Source organism: Dasypus novemcinctus, chromosome 15 (genome assembly GCF_030445035.2).
Source record: "Dasypus novemcinctus isolate mDasNov1 chromosome 15, mDasNov1.1.hap2, whole genome shotgun sequence".
In the NCBI taxonomy this organism is placed as follows: domain Eukaryota; kingdom Metazoa; phylum Chordata; class Mammalia; order Cingulata; family Dasypodidae; genus Dasypus; species Dasypus novemcinctus.
Window position 1 is genome coordinate 7,023,767 of NC_080687.1, and position 14,764 is coordinate 7,038,530.

The 14,764-nt window shown below is 49.8% G+C and overlaps 1 protein-coding gene across 1 annotated transcript in view; it reads left to right on the top strand.

Annotated features, from left to right (window-relative positions):
- The window catches only part of N4BP2L2 (NEDD4 binding protein 2 like 2), an 81,050-nt gene extending 68,402 nt beyond the window's left edge, over window positions 1–12,648 (top strand). Inside the window, exon 11 of the mRNA XM_071208163.1 lies at window positions 12,520–12,648. The gene's annotated coding sequence lies outside the window, so the exon portion shown is untranslated. The remainder of the gene's footprint in view (window positions 1–12,519) is intronic.
- The last annotated feature ends 2,116 nt before the right edge of the window (window positions 12,649–14,764 follow it).

The following is a 14,764-nucleotide window of genomic DNA, read 5'->3' on the forward strand; positions in this document are numbered from 1 at the left end:
TCCCCTCCCCCCGCGGGCTCCCCTCTGCAGCGGCGCACTTGCCGCGTAAAGCTCCCGAGAGTTCTACCAGCACCCCTTCCCAACCCCCTTGGGCGGTAAGCCTGAGATCTGGCCAAAGTTCTCACTGAACGAGGAGGAGAAAAGAGGAACTCCCACACAGCTGGGGCCCCACGAAAAGAGTGTGCAAACTAAGCAAAGCGGCACCTCCGGGGGCGCCTCAGCCCGCCGCCCGGCAGTGATCCGTCATTCCCCAGTCCCGGGTGTTCGCCTAGACGCTTACCGCAGAGCAGCCGACAGGAGGGACGAAAGCCCCTGCCTTCCGGGTATTATCGAAAGGCTGCCCTGGGGCCTGCCCCTGAGCACCCGGAGACAGCAGGTGGTGATGGATGAAACTGATTCATGGTAAGGAAAAGTGCAAACAACCTAACAGGGAAAAGGATAAATAGGTGTGATTTGTACCTTTTACAGCCTAGAGTATAGAGGTTTGGTGTGTGGCCAGCTGTCCCACTCCCTGGCCTCAATTTCCTCATCTGTAAAATGGGGTTGAATAAGTACCTACCTCACAGGTTTATCTGAGCATTCTAGCACAAGTGTCAAACCACCAAAGTCCTGCTTGGCACACAGTAAGCATTCAATAAACGCTAGCTCTTTTTATTATGCTGATGATGCAATACACAGAGGTTAGAGGAATGAATTGAGTCGTATATCAACATGAGAGCTCAAAAATAGAAAGTTCCTTCATGTGTTCATTCAACAAATATTCAAGGGCCTACCTCGTTTCAGGCAGTGTCTATGCACTTGGGATTTATCAGTGAACAAAGCAGAGTAAGACCCTGCCCTCAAGGACCTTAGACGCCAGAGGTGGGGAGACAGGTATACAATATATGTGTGCTTCTATCACATGTAGATTACATGTGACCTTAGGGGGCAAAAAGTACTGCGGAAAAGGGGAGGGAAGAGTAGCACAGGCGCCTTGGAGTGCAGGTTAGCCTTGGAGCTGGTCTGAGAACGTGGCAACAATTATCAGCTTCAGGTGGTGGGAAAGCAGCAGGTGTTTGTTATAGGATTCCTTTTGCCTTTCTATATTTAAAATTTATTTTCTCAAAAACTTCCCTCTGTGATAGGAGAGATGATGAGGTGTCTGAAATATAAAGGGAATTGGCTAAGCAGCGGAAAAATATTAGGAAGGAGTTAGGCAAGAGGTACATTTAAAAGCATGTATTTTGATGGGGAGGGATAGATTTAAGACGACTCTAAACTTAAACTGTGATCTCTTATTTTCCATTTTCATGAACACTTTATCTTTTTTATAGAGCAAAGAAAGATCACATTTTATAAGGCCTTTAGTTAAGTGAGATTCTTACCTTCGTTTTATGCTGTTAGATTATCCTGTAAAGCAACTTGCTCATTACTATTTGAAATTCGATCTCTGCTCAGAGTCCTCTAAATGATGACTGCTCTTTGCACCGTACTCTGTTCTCACCCGTGTCCTCGTTTGGATTGTATTGTTTCTACCTTAAAGGTTGTCACACTCACATGGAGAGGTTTGTTGCCCGGCTCCACGCAGAGGCCACGCGGGTGTGCGGCTCTGAAGGGCTCCTGCGTCTGGAGCTGGGCCCCTGTCACACCCCCGCCCTGCTGGTGGCTGTGCCTGTCCTTGGAGTCGCAGGTTCTCAGCAGAGTTGCAGCGGCATCTCCCACCCTCAGCAGCCCGGGCGGGGGGTTTGCTCCTGGGCAGCCCTGGTGCCAGTCGGAGCCAGGAGGGCGCGGGGCCTCGCTTTGTGCCCCCCCCCCCGGGCCTCTGGCTGTGACAAGGCTTCCCACGTGAAAGTCCCTCACGTTGTCCCCGTCGTGTGCTGTGGCTCCTGTTCTCCCTCTGCAGATCCTGTTGTGTGTTGGCTGAAATGCACGGCTGTGCAGGAGGATGGCGGGGTCGGTTCTTAGAACTTTCTGTTTCGGATTGTTTTATTGAGGTCCAGTATCCAGATTTTTTTTTTTTCATGGTAAAAGATATTTTTACTTTCCAGGCTTTTGATTTAATAAACAATCCCTATAAAAATAGAGAATACTTTTCAAGAACTTTACCTTGAAAACAAAGCTTACCGTTTTTTGTTTCAAGTATGTTTTAAAACTTAGCACATAATATGCAGAATTAATGAATCAATCACAATAAATACGTTTACTCACTAATAAATTAGTTAAGAGATTATACAAGTAAAAAAATCCAAGAATGGAAGGTGAAAGTAATATCTAATGGGTAGATCAGAGCATTGACCTTAAATGTTTGTATCAATAATGAATTTTTTTCCAATTAAAATTATGGGAGAGAAGCCCCAGGTGCTCAAAAAAAAAAAAAGCATCTAACATCTAAAGTAAAGGTTGGAACTTTAAAGTCCATCAGAGATACTGATGAGTAATATCAGAAAAAATCAAATAGTATTAGAAGACAAAAGTGAGAATAAATATAACCAAATATAACCACAGTAAATAACCCAAAGCAACAATTACAGATATAATAAAACATTTCTGAGTTTAAGACCTGAGTATATAAAAGGAAAGATAGTAAGCAAAAGTGATAAAAATAAATAAATAAACCCAGTACCCAGATGTGTTGGTCAGGCTGTTGAAGGAGCGCGCCTGCTGTGACGGGTGTGCCCTGTACCCAGCTCTCCAGCCGTGTTTTCCAGGCCCTTTGCCGGCAGTGCAGCTGCCCCAGCGGGACGCAACGCGGATTGAAGGCTGGAGCTGCAGTGGCGCGCTGCGTCCACTAGGGGCGTGCCACGTGCTAAGATGGTAGAGTCCTGGGTCCCCACTGGGGCTGTAGTTGCAGGAGAAGCCCTCGTTGATGCTTCAGTTACTTGGATAAATACAGACACTCATTTTATTTAAAGCACTGTTATTTGGGTTTTCTGCTAAATGAAGATCCCACTTCTAACTGAAACCAATTTGAACTATAAACGTCTGTGGGAAAAGGTAATCCAGTCGTTCTCGTCCCCAGGCTGCTGCTGTGTGCCGGCAGCGGTGGGGCTTCCTCGGGGCAGAAGCGCGAAATCCCCGTGCCCTGAATCAGCCCAGCAGCGCGATGCTGCAACAGCACAGCCAAGCTGTGTGGACCTGGGCTAGTTGGCTATCCTCGAAGCCCTAGTTTCTTTATAAGTAGGAGAAAATTATTATTTACCCCATACAATTGTTGCAAAGGTTAAGGGGAGATAATGTATGCCAAATGCTTGGCACAGAGCTCAGCTTTCTCAATAAATAAAAAAAGGTAGTTTATTGGAACCACCACTTTAGCCATCGTGAGCATACGCAAAGACAACAGGAAGGGGATATCTTTTTGTTTTACATTTTTAAAAGTGTCTAGTCAACAAAATGAGATAAGAAAAGATATTAAAAGTATAAAGTTTATAAAGAAAATATTCTCAATTATTGTATATAATCAAGAAAATATTAAAAAGAAAGATAATGCAGATCTTATTTAGTAGAACAAAGTAGAAAGCCCAGGAACAGGCCTAATTATTTATTTTTTTAAAGATTTATTTATTTTTATTTATTTCTCCCCCCCCTTCCCCCCCTGCGCCGGTTGTCTGTTCTCTGTGTTGATTTGCTGCGTCTTCTTTGTCTGCTTTTGTTGTTATCAACGGCATGGGAATCTGTGTATCTTTTTGTTGCGTCATCTTGCTGCGTCAGCTCTCCATGTGTGCGGCTCCATTCCTGGGCAGGCTGCACTTTCTTTCGCGCTGGGCGGCTTTCCTTCCAGAGTGCACTCCTTGCGCGTGGGGCTCCCCTATGCGGGGGACACCCCTGCATGGCATGGCACTCCTTGCACGCATCAGCACTGCACATGGGCCAGCTCCACACGGGGCAAGGAGGCCGGACGTTTGAACTGCGGACCTCCCATGTGGTAGACGGACGCCCTAGCCACTGGGCCAAGTCTGCTTCCCAGGCCTAATTATTTATAATCATTTAGTATATAATAAAAGGAATTTAAAAACCATGGAAATGGGTGAATTGATCAATCAGTGGTTTGGGGATAACCCAGATACCTTGTGGGAAAACAAGAGAAATCTTTAACCACATACAAAAATTAAATTTAAGATGGACTGAAGACTAAAATAGAATATAGATGAGTATTTACATAACCTTGGGGTGGGAAAGCCTGTTCTAAATGTATCATCAAGACTGAAAATAGGGAGCCGGTGTGGCTCAGAGATTCGAGTGCCGGCTTGCCACATATGAGGTCCCAGGTTCAATCCCTGGCCCTGGAACTTCCAAAAAAAGACAAAAGCTAAAAGATGGATATGTGTGACTAGACAACATTTTTAAAAATTTATACTTTTATATGTTAAGGATTATTATATGCAAAATTAAAAAGCAGTTGGTGTACTCAATAAATAATTGACATACTCAATATAAAGGAGATAAACCTGCCAAAAGGAGGTTTTATTGCCAGTCAGACGAAGGACATGAACACGTAGTTCATAAAAGAACACTTAAAAGTGGCTAGCACATGCAAGAAGGAAGATTAATCTCGGTGGTTGGTAATCGGAGAAGCGGGACAAACTAAAGCTCACTACAGAGCACTGGTTAAGTACGTCACGGCACACCCCTGTTAATGCACACCTTGTAATCACTAGAAATCCTGTGGCAGTATTTCATGAGGTAGGAAAAAATCTGCGATGAAAAAGTTTGACAAAAACTCAGAATGTGGTACACTGTATTCTTGTTTTTATGTAACAAAACAACAGAGGAAACCAGAAGAAATGGTATATAGGCATAGAAAAAGCTGAGACGGCTAAAGACCAAACGTTAATAATTATTTTTAGATGGGGGAATACAGGAACTTCTCCTTTTTTCAAAATGTTCTGTAGTGAATATGTATTTCTTTGTTAATTAGAAAGGAAAAACAACAATTACAAGGATGATATAAAGGGCTAGAGGAAGAAAGCTCTTCTTCACAAGATACTGCTACCGAGTAAATGTAGAAGAAATTACAGAATTAGAAAGTCGATATAAGAGTAAGTCTACGTAGTGTTTGATTCAGGCGGTTTTTAGCAATGAATGCCAAGGCGATAGAGGGGAAGGGGGTTGGGGGTCAGGGTGATTATTTGGACTCAGTTTCGCCCCATACCTGACTTCATAGCACCAGGAAAGAATGTGCCACTACGACAGAGGTGGCTGACACCAGCTGCTAGCCAGGGACCAAACCTACCCTGATGGGACAAGCTGTCATGTGCAGTCAGAAGTACCCAAGCATCACCTCTGTACTTTTCTCCCCAAAATGTTTAGCTTGGGTCTAATCATGAGGAGACAATCAGACAAACCCACTGAGGCGGACACTTCAGAAAAGGGAAATAGAACAAAGGGTTTGGGGACAGTTGTAGATTAAGAGACTAAAGAGGCATAATAACCAAATGCAATACATGACCCTATAAAAGACACTTTGGGCACCATTAGGGAAATAAAAAATTTAAATTTAAAAATCTATTCCTAGATAATCTGAATTAATATTAATTTTTAAAGGTATGATATGATGGTTATATAGGAGAATATTCTTATTCCTAGGAGATGCTTGACAGAGGATCTAGGATTAAAGTATCATGGTGTCTTCAATTTATTTTGAAATATTTCATCAAAAATATGTGTGTGAGGGGAATGGATGTGGCTCAAGCAGTTGAGCGCCTGCCTCCCACATGGGTGGTACCAGGTTCAGTCCCCTGTGCCTCCTAAAAACAAAACCAAACAACAAGCAAACAAATGAAAAACCAACTCAGGGGAGCCGATGTGGCTCAATGGTTGAGTGCCGGCTTCCCATATATGAGGTCCCGGGTTCAAACCCTGACCCCAGTATCTCAAATATGTGTGTGTGTGTGTGTGTGCGCGCGTGTGCGTGTGACCACAATGCAAGGTATTAGTGATGGGGTGATGTATGGGACCCCTGCATGATGTTATGCATTTTATTTTGTAAGTTAACAACTTTTATTATACTCTTATTTATGTATGTTCATGTATGAATGATATACTTCAATAAAAATATGTATGTGTAAGGGGAGTGGATGTAGCTCAAATGGTTGAGCTTCCCACATATGAGGTCCGGGTTCATTCACCGGCCCTGGTACCAAAAATATGTGTGTGTGTGTGGGGGGGGATAAAATAAATGAGGCAAAATATTCATAGTGACCGTAGAGGAAGGGTTGGCAGTGTTCACTGTACTTTCTTCAAGCCGTTCCCGTGGGGTCGGCTGCTTACGGGCTCTCCTGGACGTGTCTGCTGTGCCGCAGCCCAGCCTGCACCTGCGGCTTCCCAGAATGCCATGGATGAGAGGTCATTTCCAGCAGGTCAGCACACACACCGACACCGCCCTGGGAACTGGACAGGGCCAAACCAGACAAGCAGGGCCTGTGGAAGTTACGGGCGGTTGTGGCTTCTCCCACTCTCAGCCCCTTGCCCTTCGCTCTTGAGATGCTGTAGACGGCACGCCACTGCCCCCTCCTCTAGCCAAGTGGGGACCCCCTTGGGACCAACTGTCTGTCGTGGAAAGGGATTCATGATAGGACATTGATTTGCTCCAGCTGAGTGATGGATGGGCAGTCACCATTCCCATGTCAGCCCCCAGCATGTTTCCTTGCTTTCACTCCCCCTCTCAGACCAGGTCTCTAATATATAGTCCCTTCTTCCTCAGAGAAGCCAAGAATTTGGTGTCCTTGTCTCTGGTACTTCATTGCTGGGGGCAGTCAAGGCCTTGTGCCCACCCATTTAGAAAGAAAGTGCAGAACAAGAGCTTAGCTTAAGTTTTCTTAATTTCCATTATTCTATAAATTGATTCAGATCCAGGGTTTTACCAGAGAGCTCTGTGTAGGCCCAGATGGGAAGAATCTGCTCACAATTGCCCACGGAACTGGGGCTGGGCCAGACGAGAAGCGCAGCTCCCGCGCAGGCGCACCTGCCGTGCCCTGCCGTGCCCTGGTCATTCATGCATTCAGCCGCCCTTCAGGGGTTCCTGGGAGGAGCGCCCGGGGCAGGGCTGCGGAGGGCAAGGGCGTGAAGCAGCCTTGTATGATGCAGCTCCTGCTTTTTGTTAGATGAGCCACAAGTGGGGAAAAAAAGGTTGTGGAAAAGCTCAGGCGGAAATTAAAAGGAGTGGGAAAGTTACAGAATAAATGAGACTTAGGGGATCTAACAACCAAGCGCCACGTGTGGCCCTTGCCTGGCTCCTGATTCAAATAAAGCAGTTGTAGAAGAACGTTTATGACAGTCCAGGAGATTTGAACACTGACTGCTATCTGATGAAGTATGAAATAGGTGAAACAACATTGGCCAGGCACTGCTAACTGTTGACGCTGGGTCATGGGCACATGAGAATCGATTATGTTATTCTGTCTACTTTTGGATATGTTTGAAGTTTTCTATAATAAATTGAGAGCACTTCAAAAATTATATAATAATGTTGGGTTTTCTCAGTGAGTGACTTAATGCGGGTATCTAAATACACATCCATAGTTCTCTATTATTAAAAAAAGCAGTACACAGAAGAATGATAAGTTGTGAAATGAAGGTATGTACCTGAGTTTCTCTCAAAGTAATGATTTTATATGAATTTTGATGGGAATGGAGAAGGTAAAGTTATGGAAGTATTTTTCATTCCATTTTTTTCCCTTTAATTTTCATTCTCTCAATTTCCCTTATGCATGTGGCTCTTGACCACCATAAAGAAAGATAATGCTGGGGCAGTGCAGCTGATGGAGTGGTATTTATTCTTCCACTTAAGATGGAAAGTCTCAAAATTGTCTCTTTAACCAGTACTTTATTTAGCTGGTAGAGCTTTAATTGTTCTGCATATTCAGAGATCACTATGGCTGCCAGTGCTAATTTAATATTCATGTGAAGATGAAATAAGTTTTTAAGAGAAGGTCATTCAGGAAGTTGGTACAGATTTTTAAAAATAATCTGTTAGAGGCTGTATTAGTCATCCAAAGGGGTGCTGATGCAAAATACCAGAAATTGGTTGGTTTTTATAAAGAGTATTTATGTGGGGTAGGAGCCTACAGATACCAGGCCATAAAGCAGACGTTACTTCCCTCACCAAAGTCTATTTTCATGTGCTGGGGCAAGATGGCTGCCGACATCTGCGAGGGGTCAGGCTTCCTGGGCTCCTCCCTTCCAGGGTCTTGCCTCTCCCTGGCAGGGCTCCTCTCTTCCCAGGGCTTGCTTCTTCCTGGGCTCAGCGTTCCTCTCTTCCTGGGGCTTGCTTCTCTTTCCTCTGTGAGCTTACTTCCTGGGGCTCCAGCTTAAGGCTTCAGCATCAAACTCCAGCATCAAAAACCCTCCACTCTGTCCTCTGCCGTGCCTTTTATCTGTGAGTCCCCATCCACATGATGTGGCCCAATCAAAGCCCCACTCATAACTTTGTCACGCCCAGGTACAGACCAGGTGACCAACATAACCCAATATCTATTTTTGGAATTCATAACCATATCAAACTGCTATAGAGGAATAAAGAAAAAGCACTCATGATTTTGCCTGCCTTTGGCCCACAGTCATTTAGGAAAAAACGAGAAGGCGATTTAGTGCCATAGTGGTCCTGAAAAAGTTAACTTTTACTCTAAGGTAAACCTTTAGTAAGAAGGGCAGTGGTGTTCTGTTTTGGTTTGGTTTGGACTTTGCTTGCTTCGGTTTCCCAGAAGGGACCAGGATTCAAATAAAACAAAATGTAAATTGGACACTCATGTCTCAGAGCCTTTTCAAAGGAAACACTGGGAATAGATCACATAAACTGTAAGAGGAAAACAAGAGGGGAGCAGTTGTGGCTCAAGTGGTCAAGTGCCTACTTCCCATATACGAGGTCCTGCGTTCAATCCCTAGTACCTCCTAAAAACAAAGAAACCAACTCTCATTGGGGAGCAGATGTAGCTCAGTGGTTGAGCACCTGCTTCCCATGGATAACGTCTTGGGTTCGGTCCCCGGTATCTCCTAAAACAAAAAATAAGGAAAACAAGAGTAGAGAATGGTATTTATATGAAAAGAAAAACTCAACTCTGAAAATGTTAAAAAACACAATGAAACTAAATCTAAAAGTGGCAGACTTAATAGGAAAACAAATGACACCAGATTTAGAAGGATAATAAGAGAAAACAAAGCAAAACAAGGATTGACTACAAATTGTCAAAGCCCAAAAATATTTATATCTAAATAAAGAAATAAACCTCTCATAAGTAAATAGAAAAACTAGATTCCACTCAGATATCAAGTCTGGAGGCAAAAAGAAAAAAAAATTGGAACCAGTTTTCGTAGTTTCTTAACTTAGTAAACAAAAGATAGGGGAAATAAATGTATTATTAACCCCTGAATATAACTCCTTATGTAGGCAAGATACTATTGATGAAAATAATTTCCAAACTGTAAAAACTTCAAAAAATATAAAATATGCATCCCTGCAAATGCATCTACTGCTGCCCTTAAAGTTTTTAAAAAATATGTTATTTATCTCCCCCTCCCCTTGCCACTTGCTCGCTGTCTGCTCTCGGTCCACTTGCTGCATGTTCTGTGTCTGCTTGTCTCCCCTTGTTGCATCACCTTGCTGCACCAGCTCTCCACGGGCGCCGGCTGCCAGCTCCCAGCTCCCGGGGCGCAGGTGAGCCTGCCTTCCAAGGAGGCCCCGGGACAAGAAGCCAGGGCTCCCACAGGGCAGGCGGGAGCCCAATCCGTTGAGCCACAGCCGCTTCCCAGCGGCCCTTGAATTTTTCTGATGTCTGTAATAATCGATTGCATTGGAGGTCACAGTTTGGACTCCTGATAAGGACTTTTCAGTCTGAGTATCCTCAGATTATTAAAGTCAATGCATAGACATTTGTGTGGAAGCCATGAGAATGTTTCATCGCATCCTTGCGCGTCCCTCCTCCTTCCCGTCACGTGTGTCTGTGGTGGGTTTACAACGGCCTCCCCTCGGGGCAGAGCCATTCCCAGCCTGCTCTGCGGGCGCCCCCGGCCCGGTAGGCCCAGCCCGTCGCCTGCGCCCTCGTCCCCTGCGCCCTCGTCCCCTGCGCCCTCGTCCCCTGCGCCCTTGTCCCTGCGGGACGCCGCCCGGGCCGGCCTCCTGGACAGCCAGCGCGCCCCGGCGGGTGGCGAGGCCCGCGCGACCCCGGCGCGCAGGGCAGGGCGCTGCCCGCGGTGGTCGGCCCCCCTCCGCGCGTGGGGCCTCGCTGGGACTCCGCGACCCCTTCCCGGCCCCGCAGCCCTGTGTCCCGGCCCCCTGCCTCCCACTCCTGGGCCCCGACCCCCTGCACCCCGGCCCCCTGCTCCCCGCCCCTGGGCCCCCGGCCCCCTGCCCCCCCCCGCCCCTGTGCCCCGGTTCCCTGCCCCCCCCGCCCCTGTGCCCCGGCCCCCTGCCCCCCGCCCCTGTGCCCCCGGCCCCCTGCCCCCCGCCCCTGGGCCCCCGGCCCCCTGCCCCCCGCCCCTGGGCCCCCGACCCCCTGCCCCCCCCGCCCCTGTGCCCCGACCCCCTGTCCCCCGCCCCTGGGCCCCCGGCCCCCTGCCCCCCGCCCCTGGGCCCCCGGCCCCCTGCACCCCGGCCCCCTGCCCCCCGCCCCTGGGCCCCCGACCCCCTGCCCCCCGCCCCTGGGCCCCGGTCCCCTGCCCCCCCCGCCCCTGGGCCCCCGGTCCCCTGCCCCCCGCCCCTGGGCCCCCGGCCCCCTGCACCCCGGCCCCCTGCCCCCCGCCCCTGGGCCCCGGCCCCCTGCACCCCGCCCCTGGGCCCCCGGTCCCCTGCCCCCCGCCCCCTGAACCCCGCCCCTGGGCCCCGGTCCCCTGCCCCTATGGCCCGACCCCCTGCTCCCCGCACCCCTGTGCCCCGGCCCCCTGCTCCCCCCCGCCCCTGTGCCCTGCCCCCTGCTCCCCTGCCGGTCCCCGCGGGGCGGCCTTCGCGCCTCGCCCCCTCCCTGGCCTTCCTGGGGCGCCGCACCCCTCTGAGCCGCGGGGCTGGGGGCACCGAGAGCGGTGCCTGCGGGCGCCCCTGCCCTCCCCGCCGCCGTCCCTGCGCCCTCGCCCCCGGGCAGCCGCGTCTCCTCCGCTGCGCTCCGCCTTCCCCGGCAGGAAAAACGGTTTACTAACGGCGGCCCAAACCCGAGCCCCAAAAAGACTTTCAAGTTCCTTCTATGCAGGGTGGGGAGTCAAATGGTGCTTTTATCAAAGAAAACGACTTTCTTTGGTAGTTAAGTCTTTGCCTGAGCGCCAGGTAAGTTTTGAATTAACATATCGCCCACACCTCAGGTGAGCTTGAATTAGCACCTTGCCACATTCTGTCTGGATGCAACCTTGAATCCACATTCAGTCTTCCGTCCTTTCTGAACATTCAAAGCCCATATCACTTAGCTGGATTTCTAGAGACCAGGCACACTTGGATACAGGATTAGATGGTTTTGAATTTATGCACAGGCTATATGACACTTCCCATTCGCGGCCAAGTCCAAGTTCCCGTAAGTTCCAGCATCAGCACATCAGAGCTCCCCTGGACTGACTGGTATGGATATAGAGTTTTTGCTAAATGGCCTCCCGGGCCTGGAGTCGTTGCCGTGGTCACCAGGGGCAGGACTGCAGCCTCTTACCATTCCACACCCACAAGTCAGGACGGACAGCTTAGGTCATCTCCAAAGAGACAAGGAGCTCCCACCCGGGAGCTCCCACCCGGAGCTCCCACCCGGAGCCCCCGGCGCCTTCTCCCGCCCCCGCCCTCCCTCTGCGCCTCCCTGCCCCGAGCAGGCCTCGCGCGCCAGTGCCGGCGGCTGGATTTGCTCTGCAGTCGGGGTTGCGCTGGTGCGCGCCGGGGCAGAGTGCAGGCCGCGCGGGGCGCCCCGGGCGCTGGTGGGTCCCCCTCGCAGGGCGGGCGAGGCGGCGGCTCGGAGACGCGCTCGTGCCCACAGGGGCCCGCGAGGCCTCTCAGGAGCGTCGGCTCTGAAGTTCCGCGCAGCGGCTGCTCCTCCTCGTCCTTTCCTGGGAAGGGCCCTCCCTGCGGCTTCTCCTAAGGCGGCTCCTCGCTCCGGGCAGGGGTGGGGTGGGGGAGGCCCGGGGCGCCCGCCCTCCAGCCGGGCCCCTCCCGCCTGGCTTGGGTCACTGCCGCCCCCGGGGGCCGCACGCACGCCCCTGGCACCCGGCGGGACCCAGCTCCTCCGAGGGGTCCTCCCAGAGCGCGCCGAGGCGACGGCGCAGGGCAGGTGAGAGGGGGCGCCGAGGGCTCGCCTCCCCCGGCGGGGGCCCGGGGGCGCCGGGAGCTCTGCCCGGGTCGCCGCGCCTGAGCGCGGGGGCGGCCCCTGCCAGGGCGGGAAGGCCCCACCGCCGCCCCCCACCCTCTCCTGCCTCCCCCCTCCTCTTGGAGATAATGAGCCTCTCTCTTTAAACAGAATTTCAACAACTGGAAACCCGGTGGCCTCAGAATTCTAAGCTGCTAAACGTTAGAGATGGGAGGAACTCATTTCTATCATGACCATGCAAACAATGAAGTAATTTCCCCCTTATTTCCCCATTTTCCAGACAATTGCAACATGACTTTCCCAAGGCTCTGATTTTCAGCACCGACGATTTTTTCTTCCGGGAAGATGGTGCCTATGAGTTCAATCCTGACCTCCTCGAGGAAGCGCACGAGTGGAATCAGAAAAGAGGTGATGAATCCCTTTCCAAACTCCTGCGCAGCCTCGTGCATCTATAGCTTGGTTGCTGCGGCCTCGTTGTGCATCTTTAGCTTGTAGTTGCTGCGGCCTCGTTGTACATCTATAGCTTGTAGCTGCTGCAGAAGAAATACGTTCCATGGAAGGAACTTAACCGAAGCCCCTCCATTCTTTTTTTGAAGATTTATTTATTTATTTAAATCTCCCCTCCCCCACCCCGGTTGTCTGTTCTCTGTGTCTGTTTGCTGCGTCTTGTTTCTTTGTCCGCTTCTGTTGTTATCAGCGGCAGGGGAAGTGTGGCGCCATTCCTGGGCAGGCTGCACTTTCTTTCACGCTGGGTGGCTCTCTTTATGGGGCGCACTCCTTGCACATGGGGCTCCCCTACGCGGGGGACACCCCTGCATGGCAGGGCACTCCTGGCACGCATCAGCACTGTGCATGGGCCAGCTGCACACGGGTCAAGGAGGCCCGGGGTTTGAACCGCAGACCTCCCATGTGGTAGACAGACGCCCTAACCACTGGGCCAAAGTCCGCTTCCCCCCTCCATTCTTTTCCCTAGGCAGAATGCCAGAGCATAATAACCTCCTTCGATTCCAGGAAAAAGAAAAGTGGCGATGACGGGTTCTGGGGTGGGTGGCATGGCAGTTGCGTGATGAGGCCGTCGTGTGACACATGGGCATCCGCGCCCTGGCCTCACGGCCGTGCACCCCTCTGCAGCCCGCAGGGCCATGAGCGCCGGCGCCAGCCCCGTCATCATCGACAACACCAACCTGCACGCCTGGGAGATGCAGCCCTACGCCGCCATGGTAGGGGGAAGCCTCTTCTCGCCTCGGGTCCTGGGGGTGTGCAGTGGAAACGTTCTTCCTCCCCTCCTCATCCTCCACGGTCTCGTATGTGTTAAGTCGTTCTCCCGGGGAGCAGGTAAAGACGTTTTATTTTAGCGTTTCTCCGCTCTTGAAGGCTGAAAGTGGCTGACTCACCTCAGGGAGCAGTTTTTAAAGGGTCCTTGGTAAATCGTCCTTGGTCTGAAATCTTGAGAGCTTTCCTGTCTTGGTTATTTGCCCAAGTGGAGGCAGGCGAAGTAGCCACTGAACCTCGTGGAGAGAGACCGGGCGCGCAGGCTGCGGGTTGTTTTAACAGGATCCCTCTGCCCCTGGCGAGCTGAGGGTTGCAGTTCCACGTGCTGTCACTGCTTGGGAGTTCCAAAGCAATGGGTTTTTTTAGTTTAAAACAAATTTAGGATTAACACCATGATCTTAAGGTACTATAATACAAACACAAATACACATATAAACATAGCTCAGCTCCCCATTTTCAGAAGTAACGGAGAACAGTAATTTTTTCTTTAATTTTGAAATATGTCTGATCTTTTTATCAGACGTACTTCATCTTTTATGCTAATAAATTGTCATTCACCATTGGACAGAGGGAGGAGAAGAGATCCAGAAGCATGCGTGGGGGCAGGAGTGGAGGGGTGGAGAGGAGAGCAGAAGGGTCTACATTTGTCACACTTAATCCCCAGTTGGTTAATTGTGAAGTGAGTATCTCCAAAACTGGGCTCATGGCAGTCTGTTTCAGTTTTTTTGTTTTGTTTTGTTTTGTTTTTACATTTTGGGCAAAAGAGCACAACTACAGGTGTGCTTTCCTCTAGCTACACTTTCATGTTTTACATGGACCCAGACTGTGGGTCTGTGATGAAAGTAAGAAAGAATGAGGGTCAACTTTGTTATTATTCAGTTTATGGATCGAGAGTCCAAGTTAAAGAGAAAGGAACAGGGACATGAATTGTCCAGTAACTTAAGGCACAGCCCATAACCAGCTGAGACCAGCTTAAGGGAAATCCTTTCACTTTTTATTTTCTGGATATGTACGATCTTTTTCAGCCATACTTAGCTATTAGTTAGCACCCAAAAATTAGGTATTTCCTATGTGTGATATTAGAATCCTTCCCAAAGAAGTGTCTAAGGAATGAAGAAGAAATATTTTTTACTTCATTCTTTTCATTCTGTATTTTATAACACAATAAACAAGAGTGATAACAGAGAGCTCAATTTGAAATGAAAAAGTAGTAGCCAGTTTATGGATGTAATGGATATTTGGGTGTTTATATG